Consider the following 13,972-nt stretch of genomic DNA (forward strand, 5'->3'; position numbering starts at 1 on the left):
ATATGGTAGGTATTACATTGACATCCAACAATTTTCTAATAGGCTCTTTGACTGAGTGCTTATACTAAGCGTGGGACAGAGGTTTGTAAATTTTAGCAAGCATAATGATTCCACAGAGAACAAGGCTAAAAATTATGGAAGGAGTAGGAGGGAAATGGAAGGAATTAGAGTGGGAACAAGGTTATGTAAACCCAGTATTCATATGTCAAGTTCTCCAAAAGAAATTTTTTAATTTCTATTTTTTAAAGGTTTATTCATATTACATGCCAATTGTTACCCCTTCACTCATATCCTCTGGTTCCCATACTCCCTCCCTCTTCTGTGCTAGTTCCCTCCCCTAGTCTTCTGTCAAGCGGAGCTCTCTTCTCCCACCATCTGACCACAGCCTATCAGGTCTTACCAGGATAGCCTGCTTCCCTTTCCTCTATGAGGCCGCCGGCCAAAGGGAAGTGATTTTCATGGCAGCTTTATTCATAATAGTCAGAAACTGGTAGCAACCTAGGTGTCCCTCAGTCGAAGAATGGATAAAGGATGTAATACTACTCAGCTCTTAAAAACAAAGAAATTGGTCATTTCGTGGAGACCGTGGACAGTGAGCATCCATGAGCAGAGCCAGAGGGGAGCGGGTGAGCCTGTCAGAGCCGTTAAGATTTTGGGCTTCGGCGTTTTGAATCCAGGATCTTGAAATGCATTGTGATTCTTGTCCACTGGACTGTAAGGTCCATGTAGGTAATCTTGGAAACAATGAGAACAAGATTGAATTAGAAGCACTTTTGGCTATTATGGACCACTCCAAAGTGTGTGGGTCGCTCAACCCACCTGGCTTTGCTCTCTTTGAATTTGAGGATCACCAGGATACTGATGCTAGATTGTTGAACAGTACGTGGCTGCCATGTAAGAGGGCAACTATAGAATGGTGAAAAAAAGAAGTAGGAATCCTGGCCCATCTCCCTCTTGGAGTCGTCACCCTGGAGACGATTACTGTAGGAGGAGTCCTCCTCCTCAGCACACATCTCCAAGAAGAAACTTCTCTCGAAGCCGGAGCAGGTCACCTTCTAGAGATAGAAGAAGAGAAAGGTTTCTGTCTTACAAGAGAAATCACAAGCCGTTTCGATCCTTCTCTGGGCCTCGGAGCCGATCTAGAGCTAACGAAAGGAAAGAGAAGACCAGTTTGCAAAACAAGTGGTGTACAGAAAATTACTTCATTTGACAGGAGTACGTACAGGAAATTAAAGTTTTGTTTAAAACTTCATAAGGTTGGTGCATTTTTAAGATGTTTTATCTGTTCAAATTTGTTTTTGTCTCTTGAAACAGTGACACATAACAGTGTCATTCTCTAAGGCTTGAAATGGATCACTTGTAGTGTCATGAATTGTTACTTTACAATGCTCCCTTAAGCAAGATTAAATTTGCTTTCAACTTTGGTTTTTCATAGACTGAAATAAATCTAGGTCCTGCTCAGTTAAAGTGTGATATACTAATGATATAGAAACAACGGGTGGAGATTGAATAAAACTAGTTTCTTTAGTAGCTGGGATATGAGGTCATGGAGCTGTGGGTGAGACACTAAGCCCTCTTTCAAAGCTGCTGCAAACACAAGCTAATAGGTAAAGGGTGGGGCCAGTGCTCTGAAGACTTTTTAAAAGAGTTCCTTCCTGTTTGCTATATATGGAGGTCCAACTGTTTGTAACATTCCTTATTTGGAAATGTAAGACTAAGATACCAGTCAGTGTCCTATCAGTTTAAGGGTATATTGTAGAACTTAACTTTTGAGTCACTGTGCAAGAATTTTTTTCATGCTGTCATTTGTAATATGTTGATGAGAATTCTTGAGATTAAAGTTTTGGATATAATCATCATTATCATCATCATCATCAAAGAAAGCATGCAATTTGCAGGCAAATGGGTGGAACTAGAAAATATCATCCTGTGTGAGGTAGCCCAGACCCAGAAAGACACACATGGTATGTACTCACTTACAAGTGAATATTAGCCATAAAGTACAGGATAAACATGCTACAATCCACAGACCCAAAAAGGCCAAGGAGGGCCCAAGGGAGGAAGTTTGAATCTCACTCAGAAGATTCTGAGATGCATCTGAAGTAGATGGAGGGAAGGAATTGGGTGAGAGAGGGGGTGGGGAGGGTGCCAAGGGTGGGGCTCAGTCGTAGGGAGAGTGGAGAGGGAAGGACTGGGAGAGAGAATGGAAATTGATGGGGCTCATGCCTGGGACAGGGGAGGCTCCCCAGAGTCTATGGGGGTGACTCTAGCTGAGACGAATAGCAATGAGGGTTAAGGAACCTGAAGTTTCCACCTCCTGTAGCCAGGGGGGACTCCTAGTGGAGGGAGGGGGACACCAACCCACCCATAAAACCTTTGACCCAAAATGTGTCTTACCTACAAGAAGTAGCATAAAGCTGGAGCAGAGATTGAGAGAACGGCAAACCAATGACTGGCCTAACTTGAAACTCACCCTATGGGAGAGAGCCAACCCCTGTCACTATGAATGATACTCTGCTAGGCTTGTAGACAGAACCCTAGCATAACTTCTGAGAGGCTTCATTCAGCACTTGGTGGAAACAGATGAAGAGACACAAAGCCAAACAATAGTCCAAGCTAGTGGAGTCTTGTGAAAGAGTGGGAGGAAGAATTGAGGGAGCTAGGTTAAGGACAGACAGGACAAAAAGACCTACAGAGTAAACCAACTTGGGCCCATGGAGGCTCACAAACACTACACCACCAACCAAAAAGCATGCATGAGCTGGACCTAGACCTCATCCACATGTGTAGCAGATGTGCAGCTTCATTAGGGGACATGTCAGCCACCTAACAATGGAAGTAGGGGCTGTCTCTAACTCTGTTTCCTGCCTTTGGATCCCTTTCTCCTAGCTGGGCTGCCTTGTCTGGCCTCAGTGGGAGGCAGGAGACTTGAGGTACCAGGGTGAGTTTGTATCCCTTGGGGGCCTCCCTTCCTATAAGAAGAAGGAGGAGATGGGGAAAGGGTATGGGGGTGCGATTGGGGTAAGAGGTATGGGGCTGGAACAAGGCTGTGAAGTGAGAAATAAATAAATAAATAAATAAATAAATAAATAATGGAAAAATAATTCTGAGGTGCCAATTAAGAATCTGGGTCTTACATCTGTTGTCATTAGAGAAATGCAAATCAAAATGACTCTGAGATTCCATCTTACACCCATCACAATGGCTAAGATCAAAAATTCAAGGGACACAACATGTTGGCAAGGATGTGGAGAAAGAGAAACACTCCTTCATTGTTGGTGGGAATGCGAACTTGTACAACCACTTTGGAAATCTATCTGGTGCGTTTCCAGAAAACTGGGAATAGGGCTTCCTCAAGACCCAGCTATTCCACTCCTTGGAATATATCCAGAAAATGCTCCACCACACAACAGGAACATTTACTCAACCATGTTCATAGCAGCCTTATTCATAATAGCCAGAACCTGGAAACAGCCTAAGTGTCCCTCAGTAGAAGAATGGGTAAAGAAATTGGAACATTTACACTATGGAATACTACTCAGCTATTAAAACAAGGAAATTCCAAAATTTGTGGACAAATGGATGGAACTAGAAATGATCATACTGAGTAAGTTAACCCAGAGGCAGAAAGACTCACATGGTATATACTTACTTATACTTGGGCACTAGCCCAAAAGGCATCCCATGAAAGTCTTCACTAACCACGAGATTGGGATAGATGTGAGGACATCCTATTGGGACTCTAGGTAAGAGAAGTATGGGGGAATGGGGAAATAGAAGGATCCAGAGCGTCCTAGAGACCTACAAGAAGAACATCATGACAGGCGGATCTGGACCCAGGGGGTCTGCTCAAACTACTGCACCAACCAAGGACAATAGAAGTAGTAAACATTGAACCCCTACTCAGATCTAGCCAATGGACAGGACATTCTTTGCAGTTATGTGGAGAGCAGGGACAGACTCTGACATGAACTCTGGTGCCCCATATTTGACCACCTCCCTGTGGTGGGGAGGCCTGGTGGCACTCAGAGAAAGGATAAGCAGGATACCAAGATGAGACTTGATAGGTAGCCTAAGACCATATAGTGGAGGAGGAGGTCCCTCTCAGTCACAGACCTAGGGGAGGGGAATAGGGTGAAAGGGGGAGGGAGGGAGGAATGGGTGGATACCAGTGAGGGAAAACAATTGAGATGTAATCTGAATAAATTAATTGATTAAATGCAGCTTAATTGTTTAGGGGTTAAGATGTTTTAGGTCTAGATGGGTGTTCTAAGTTGATAATGACAATATGTGATGGAGATTGACTTACATTCAGAAATTTAGATGCACCAAGATAGGAAAGATGTCTTCTTCAAGGCTGTCAAATACAAATAGCCAAAACACTAAGAATGTAACATTTATATAAATCTTGATTGTGTCACACACAGTTCTTCTTGCCATAGGTAATCTATTATGTATATATGTAATAATATAAAAGCATATGTACAAAAATAAAATAATTAAAAAATAATCTGGGTCTTGTTTCATTAGCTATTGGCTGTGCACTATTCATCTTAAGGTGCATCACTACATTTTAAAGAAATTTGGTCTGAGTTTGATTTTGGTCGTTGCAACAAAGTGGAAGTTTCAAGGCATCAAATGGATGTTACATTTTATTTTCTTTAAAATACAACCAATTGAAACCCAAATGTCCCCTCCATGCTTGATGTCCACTCCTTAGAGTAGTTCCCAGTTCCAGGCTTATAGCCCCAGTTCCCTGCTTTCTACTGATGGAAAAGCTGAAAGGAAAGTTGCATAGGGAACATCTGATCTCTGGCACAGTATGCTGGTGGTCGTCCCACAGTAGAAAATAGTTAAACTCTTTTTGTTTCTGTCCTTTTAGGGCACACATTATGATATTAATTTATTATTCAGGCATAGAATGTTCTTCCTGCTACAATGCATGGAAAGCAACAAAAAAAAAATCATGTGGTTTCTGAACATTTTTTGTTGAAATGTGCAAACACAGCAGTGTTACTTTGGGCACAACACTGAACTTATCTTTTGAAGTTGATGTCCCTTAGTGTTCTCTTCCCACCAATGGGACAAACTGTTACCTGGTGTTAAAGGAAGAAGGCTCGTTGGTCATTAGGATTTTTCTGAGATTTTTTTGTAAAATCTTGCAAATATTCTTCAGTGGTATTGGTCTTTCATCCATCCATCCCTCCACTGTTGTGGGAAGCTATGGGCTAGGGAACATTTGCATTTCCTGTAGTTATACCCCACCAGTCAGCATGTACAGTTGGAAATATAGTTAAGATGCTTATCTCTCTTGGCATTTTCTGTGAAACATTTTTCTTTGTCACAGGTATTATTCTGGTACTGCCTAACATACCTGAAAATCTCCCTCCTGGAACCTCAAATTTTAGTTTTCTCATTTTGTAGAGAGCTGGGAATTTACCAAGATCTTTATGAGCTAAATCACTCTTCTCTAAGAGATAGACTTCTACTATAAACATTTCTTATATCTCAGACTGCACAAATAAAATGACTTTAAGAAGCCACCAAATTTGGAAAGTTGGACATTATTAATCGTATCATACAAATTTGAGTAATGAAATATTCACGAATGCTCATAGTGTGTGCTTTGCACAAACTGAAGAAGAAGAAAAAAATCCCTAAATTATATGAGTGAAAGAAACAAAGAGCTGAGACAACTAAGTTGACATTTGCTCTGGTTGCCTCTTTTAGCATGCCCTGCCTGACACCCCAGGAACACCAAGGTGTCTGCCTGCTTCCCAGGGACACTTCTCACTCTGCTCTGTGATTCCTGTGTGGTTGCCCAGCCTGGACTCTAGCATCCAGGAGTCAGACAGCTGCATGCTTTTCTCTCTGTACATCTAACGCCATTTGCCACCCAGAGAAGATGCACATCAAAATATCTATGCAATAAAGGATCAATGAGAAGCCTATGGGTTGGATTAGAGGTAAATAATGGCAACAGAACTCATGGACAGATCCCAATGTGTCTTACCAAAAGCCTCTTTAATCGTATCATAATCATTCTCACTGTCAGAATGATTGCACTTGCTCAATGTTATAGGTTCTTTTATAAAGGATTTTCATATATATGCACACACATACATGCACTAACACACATGGATGCACACGCATACACACACATACACACACACACATGCACGAACACACATGCACAGACACTCACACACATACATACACACTACCTCACTCATCAGTAAGTGCGGAGACTGACAGTCTATTTTCCCTCTGTAACTGACAGCATTCACAGTGACTTTATTGTATAAAATAATGTTGTTTCTTCCTCCCTTTATCTTGCTTGCATCTGACCTTCCATTAAAAGTTGCTTAGGAACTGCTCAGTGAATAGTGAGGGGTGCTCCTTGCTGACACCTTCCTTTTGTGACTTCTCAGCTATTCTGTCAGCCCATTGCCTTTCCACAAGCGTTTTTTAGGTTTCTTTTCATCTCCTTTCAACAGGCAAGACTAAAGCCCGACATTCTCCCTGCATTGAAAGGAAACATCCGCTGTGCCTGCAGCTTCTCGCACACAAGAAGCCGCCACACACCTGCCAGCTGAGCAGGGTAGATTAACAGAGCTTCCACAAGCTTTTGATTTTTTTAACGGCTTTCTGCAGTGAGCTAAGTCATGAAGTCAGTTTTCTTTTTCCTTCTTCTTCTTTTTTTTTTTTTTTTTTTTTTTTTTTTTTTTTTTTCCTTTTAATGCTGAAAATACAAAGTTTGTAGTGCTCGCTGAAATCAACCAAAGTTGGAAGGCAGAGACAGGAAGAAGCGCTGTGGCTTCCTTCCACAAATGACAGAGATAGATTCAAACTAACCTGCAAATACAGCCAAGGTACAGTTTTAAGCCACAACTCTCCATTAAGGGAGGAGTTGGATTCCCAGTGTACAGAACCTGTCATTTCCCTGGGATTCTCTCACCTCAGCATCTCCATTGATAGGACTGAGGCCTTGGATTACACAACATGGACAATCCAGAAAAAGGCAACTCAGCCTGATTACATTAGGCAACATTCTAGAATCCTGACTGTGCTGTGGTGGAAGGTGGGAGATGAAGCAAGATATGAGAAATGCACCATCCAGGGCCATTGTAATCACAGGAGAGGGCAGGAGTCGAGGTGTACATCTTTTTAGCATCTTTATCTTGCTGAGGTGAGTCTACAGGAACAGCGCTGCCAGAGCTATGGGACTAGCTGGATTGATTGTACTGGAAGAAGAAGGAAAAAACTGGTTGGGTAACAGAAACCTCAAAAAAGGAGAACCCAATACTAAACTTGAAAAAAGAAGTTGTAGTAGTTCAGAGGCAGGGAGAGAACTGAGACTAGATCTGAAAGGCAGAAGCAAGGCCATTGTCTCCTTGTGGTTTGCACATGACAACAGTGGCACAGTGCCCTGGTTGCTGGCCATTGACCCTGCCAGCCAGGCAAATGGTCCCTTGTCTGCTGTCCGGTATTATTTCATGGGGGGGGGGGGGAACTCAGTCTGCTCTGTGTGTGTGTGTGTGTGTGTGTGTGTGTGTGTGTGTGTATTTCATATTTTTTGACACCTGGACGAGCCCAGATAATATAAATGATATTTTTCTTGAAAATTTGAGGCTAAAGTTTACTTTTCATTTTACTGCCACATATATAGCATGCATTAAATATTTAGTTAATTATCAAAAGGGAGTGTTTAAGAATCTGTTTGACTATAAGAATAAGAATTGATAAACCCTGTTAATTTTTATTTTGGTTGTTTTACACAATAGGAACTGTCTCTGGGAAACCAGATGTGGCAGTACACACTCAGGAAGTAAGGCAAGAGAATTTTTTCTAGTCATAGGCCAACCCAGACTACCTAGTAAGATTCTTCCTTTAACAAGAAAACAAAGAAAACAGAAGGAAAAAGCCTCTTGTGGAGAAGCAGTTATTCTACAATTTTGTTGTATGTTGATGTTATACCATTTTGTCAAATTCTAAATGCTAATGTTGAGAACTGAAGAGGAATTGAAAACATAAGTTTCACAAACGCGGCCGACTTTATATAGCATTCTCTGGAATGAAATGAGGTCTCTTTTTCTTAAACTCCTGCAACAGAAACACTTGTTCCCCTCTCCACGTCTTTTAATTCCTCAAGCTCAGGCGAGTCACGTGGCGAGACAACCAGGGTCCACAGCCTCGGAAACTGAGTTCTACTGGACACAGCAAACCTTTGGATACAAATTGCCAGTGCTTTCAGGAAGTTTTTATTTTAATGTTCTTGCTGAAAAAAGAAAAGGAAACAGCTATTCATCAAGCACCTACCACGGAGCAGGTGTTTTGCCAAGTGCTTTGTATACATTCTCTTTCTTAATCCTCAGGTAACCCTATGAAGGAAGCAGCCTTATCCCTGGTTCATAGCTCAGGGGATCAGTAACTGGTCAGTGAGCCCTGTGTGACCTCGGATCCGTGTGCTTACAGAGCGCTTAGGCCTTCCAACAAACTCAAGCCTACTTTTTGAACACCTTGCAAAAATATTTTTGTTTCTCTGGTGTTTTATCTTTGCTTTTAGATTTTTAATTTAAATCTTCAACCAGTGGTCTCTTTTTGAATTTACACATTTTTTTTTTAGCATTTTACTTTATCTTTCCCCCATTTTTATTGTTTCTTTTTTAACATATACATTTATATTACACATAAATAAAATAAACTGCATAGAGCAGGAAGAATCACGAGACAATCAGGAATTATATAAATGTTACATCCATAACGATTTGGCTATTTGTATTTGGCAAACTTGAAGGAAACATCTTTCCTATCTTGTTGGGACTAAAATTCTGAATGAAAATCAGTATCTATCATGTCTTATCTCTATTAACTTAAAACATCTATCTTGATCTAAAAACATCTTAACCTCTAACCAACTAATCTTAATTATAAGACTAAACTATCTGGTCTTCAACCACATCAGAGACTTGAGAAGGAATAAAACTTAATTACCTGAGTGAAACGGAAGTGCAGATTAGCAGCTTCCAAAATAAGTTATTACTAGTCTTATACAGAGAGAAAACTAGGTTGGACTCAGGGATGACTCTCTTTTCCTTTATCTTTCTTCATAGCTAAGGAAACAGGAGCTGAAAAGAAAGAAAAGGGATATAGAAATAGAGAGGGAGAATAGAGCAAATACGTGTATCGGGTATATTTCGGCCAGAAAGCTGAAGATGATGCCCCAACATTATAGGGAGTTTTGGGTGACTGTTCAGACAGTAAACCGTCTCAGTCACTTTTTCATTTTGGAATTTACACTTTTTGAATCTTGTCTTAAGGGCATTTTTATCCTAGAGGAGACAGGTTGGTTGGTTGGTTTTAGAAAGTTTTACATTGTTTCAAAGTATATTTCTAGGGTAATTATAACCTAATTTAAGAACTTTAACTATAAAGTATTCCTAATATCTTTAAAACAGCATAACAACACCTAAGCAAATGCAGCTTCCCTTTGCCTCCTTTTCTGGGTATTTCTGGCTCCATAGCAAATTAGTTTAAAACTTAGCTGCATAAAAGAAAAGCCATTTTGTTGTGTTTCGTAATTTGTATGACTCCGGAGTTGGAGCATGGCTTAGCTGGCCAGTTCTCATGCTCTGTGTGAATTACACCGTAGTCACTGGGTAGTATACCATTGGCTGACTGGTCGACCTGGGGAGGCCAGGAGCAGATACCCCAGATCTGGGTCCCCTCAGATGCTTGGAAAGCTAGGCTTAACTGGCTTGTCATCTGAAGCGTGTCACTAACTTCTTAGATGTAGTGGTCTCACTGTTGCCAGTCTTATTTCTGGGAGAGACTGTCCCAAGAGTAGAGAACTCGGGGTCACTGCCATTACAACTAGCTTAGTGTTGTTTCTCCTGTCTTCTATGGTCAATAGGGAGAGGACATGTTAGCTACTCTTCTCATTGTTGGCACCAAATACCTGACAGAAGTAACCAGAGGAGGCTGGGAGAAGGAAGTCAGAGGTCCAGAGTGTTGCAACCATCATTACAGGAAAGGCATTGAATAAGACTTAGACAATTCATAGTGTCAGGCACTCTCAGTAACACATACCAAGAAGCAATGAACTAATACCAGAAGTAGACTGGGATTGTAGCCCTCAAAGCACCCCCAACCCCCATGCCCACCCCAAGTATCCATCTTTGTCAGCCATGCCTCCCACCCCAAAGTTTCCACTACCAGACCAGAAAACATCGTCAGAGGGGACTGTAAATGTTGAGATACATGAGCTTAGGGTGGCGGCAGGGGTGGGAGTAGGGGTGAAGGGATCCCATTCAAGCCATAATCCAAGGCATCATTTTGTGGTCAACCTTTTGATGTATAAAATTATTTATTTTGGGGAGACTGTCATATAGTACCGAGTTTAGGCTCATCTATTTCAGACCATGCTATAAAATTTTATTGGAGGCTTAGCCTAATAATACAAGTTATTTGTTAGAATTTTCATTTGAAGGAAGCAAGACAAGGGTAATTTGAAAATGAAAATAAACATCAATAAATTCTTACTTATGGAAATCCAGAAAATATTAAGATAAAAGACTTGGGTGATGTCACAGCATTCACTAAAGCACTGGAAGTGTGGGTACCTAATTTCAGTACCTGAAATTCAAGTGAATATGCTGGGCAGTGGGTTGGCAAGAAGCACTTGGAATCCCATTGCTAGAAAGGTGGAAGCAAGGCAACCATTGAGGCTCGATGACTTTGCTGAGCCCTAAGCTAGTGAACGACCCTGTGTCAAAGGAGGCAGATGGCATCCTCAAGAAAGCAGCTGAAGTTGTTCTCCAGCCTCCACGCACATCTGCACAGAGGTACACATGCACACAGAAACACACACATGCATGCATACACATAAACATGTACACATATTGAAAAAGCATTCTCCAGCCAGGCGCTGGTGGTACATGCCTTTAATTCCAACATTTAAGAGGCAGAGGCAAGTGGATCTCTGAGTTCAGGGCCAGCCTGGTCTACAGAGTGAGTTCCAGGAAAATCAGGGATCCACAAAGAAACTGTGTCTCGAAAAACCAAGCCAAACCAAACCAAAACCAAAACAACAAGTACCAAACCAACCAACCAAACAAACAAAACCCTGTTCTCCAAATTCCAATCTTGGTTCAATATGAATAAACAGAAAATGTTTCTATTCTACTTTCTAATCTAGAATAGTGACTTACAAATAAGATAATAACCTATTAGGATTTGTATAAAAATTTTCAGGACTATACTGATCTACGAAGCATAAAGGAAATTTTAAAAGCCTAGTGATGCCAGAGGCTGCTGGCTTAGGACAAAGGTTGGTTCCTGTTTCTTCCATGGTTTCAGTCGAGGGCTGTACATATGATGGTGTAGGTCACAGCCTTGTAATCGCCTGCTTGTAAGTTAAAGCAGCCACCCTTTGCTGTTGCCTATGCCTGCTTTTACCTTATGTGGTGTCAGGTCTGACCTACAAAAGTAGAAAATATTTATTGTCTGGCCCTCAACAGAAACATGTCTAGGTCATGATTTCTCAAGACTTCTCTGTAGTTAGCACCAATATAGGGCCAATGACTTGCCAATGCTTCCCAAAAAGCAGGGAAAGGATACTACTTAAGCCTGACTTCCAGAGAAAATGGGAGTGCTTCGACTTATTAGGAGCCTGACGCAAAAACAATTCTCGAAGAACACTGGTCCTTGAATAACTGTACAGAGGGAAAGACCCATCAGTTTCAATAATCCTCTTAATTGTCACATGGAAGGCAAACTACCAACCTATCCTTGCTAAAGGTGCATTATATTCTTTATTAAAACAGCCAAATCTCATTCTATCTAAGATCCATTCTGTTTTTATTCACAATGTGAACTACTAACAAAACACGAAAGGTTAGCATTATAAAATGATCAAAAGTATGAATCACTAAATCTATCTTTCCTGTAAATGGGGCATAACATTAGAAATGAGAATGATGGAAAGAGTGTCCACCTAATTCATTATTTTCATACTCCAAGTAGAGCATTTGGGTAGTGCCTTGCTATATCTTTAGGAAATGGTTTATAGACTGAGAAAGACATAGAAAACAAAACTATAAGCAAGCTTTACTCTGAACACCATCTCACAGATCAGATGCACAGCGCGTCCTTTCCACACTTGGTAAGTACAGGCAAATCAGAAATCCAAGGGAGCATGGCTGTGGCATTGAAAGCACACCATCCCTTCGGCTTCAGTGTCTTCATATTCAACCTTTACATTCTTGCCACATGTTCACATAAGGCCCTGGAGTCTGCATCACAGATGGCTAGCTAAAATGATCCTGGCAAAGCAAAAATAACATTTTTGATCAGTTGCACAAACAGATGTTAAAGGTCACCTCCGAAAGGTTGCTAAGATAGCATGAATTCCGTACTTCCTCTATCTCGCTACAGGTATTACTTACAACAATTTAATACACTTATCCATAGACTGCTACATTGTTCTTTCAGAGGACTGAAAAACATTGGAGAGGCATAAACAGGTCTTCAGGAAGCCGCCTTCAAGTCAGAATGGTGAACTACTGATTAGAGCTGCAAATGGAACCTGGACGCTTGGTCAGTAAGTCAGCCATCACATCCTTGTGATCCACAGACTCCATCCTTTGTGCCTTTGTTGCTAGCCTTGCACACCATTTCCTTGAATGCCAAATTTAGGCATCCTTCCTAATTAATGGTTTTTTTTTTCAAGTCCATTTCAAAAGCCATTGGGTTTTGATTAGCCCACAAAGGAAGGTTTCACTCCTGGCCTCATAGTTTTCGGTCTCCTTGGCAGTTAATTGAGTGAGGAATAATGGCTTCCCTCTAGGAAGCTTGTAGACTACACTGAGAGGTCGATGTCTCTTTAGTCTCTGGAAACTTTGATGAATAGTGCTTAAGCCCAGAGCTAGAGAGGAAACTGATGTATTTGGACCTGTCTCGAGCTGATGATTCCTGGGCAGCTGGCTCCCTGTTAGGATGTGTATGCTGGCTCAAGCCCTCTACTTTTCCTCTGGTGAAATGGTCAGAGTGTTTTCTATGCTATACCTCACTATGATGCTGACAGAATAAAAAATTGTCCCTTCTTCTAGAAATTGGAGTTTTATTTTTATAAACTTCCCTATTCAAGGAACAATGCCTACAGCAAGTGTGTATGTGCATACACGTGCATGGTGTGTGTGTGTGTGTGTGTGTGTGTGTGTGTGTGTGTGTTTCTGGTATAGCTAAACTATTCTATCATTGCTTACATAATATCAGAGTAGCAATAAGGCCTTTCTTTACATTTTATTTAATTATGTCGGCTCCCTGACCTACTAAGAAACGGAGAGACCACTTATCCCTAGCCACACTGGAAAAGTCTTCTCCAGGGCAGGAAAGATAGTCCATTAAGTTTTTGTCTTGAAATGACAAGAATATGAATGTAATCCCCAGCAGTCACAGTTTTAAAACAGCAGAGGGCTGGAGAGATGCTCTGTGGTTAAAGTCATGCAGTGCTCTCAGAGAGGACCCAGGTTCAATTCCCAGCACCCACATCAGGTGGCTTATGACCACCTGTAACTCCAGCTCCAGAGATGTATTAATTCACTCTTCTGACCTTCTCAGGCATTGCACTTATATTCACGTACACCCTGACACACACACACACACACACACATACACACACGCATGCACATATGTGTTTATTGGAATCATGAAAATAAGGTGTTTCATTTTAAGAAAAAAATCCTGACTTATAAAAGAAAATTCCAAATGCTTGCAGATTGACACTCACAATTGTCCTCTGACCTCCACATACACCAGCACACACATGCCCATGTACACACATACACATGAAGAAAAATAAAAGTAAAATGTAGCCCCAAGATAGATGCACATTTCTATAGGAAATATACAGAGATCCTAAATCCCTAAAAATCAAGGTGTTTATAAGTTTGAACAGTATGCTGGATAGCTT

General features: G+C 41.1%; 1 pseudogene; it reads left to right on the forward strand.

Moving 5' to 3' along the window:
- The first annotated feature begins 686 nt into the window (after positions 1–686).
- Positions 687–1,210, forward strand: LOC127204947 (serine/arginine-rich splicing factor 3-like; annotated as a pseudogene).
- Positions 1,211–13,972: the final 12,762 nt, after the last annotated feature.

This window comes from Acomys russatus, chromosome 21 (assembly GCF_903995435.1).
Source record: "Acomys russatus chromosome 21, mAcoRus1.1, whole genome shotgun sequence".
In the NCBI taxonomy this organism is placed as follows: domain Eukaryota; kingdom Metazoa; phylum Chordata; class Mammalia; order Rodentia; family Muridae; genus Acomys; species Acomys russatus.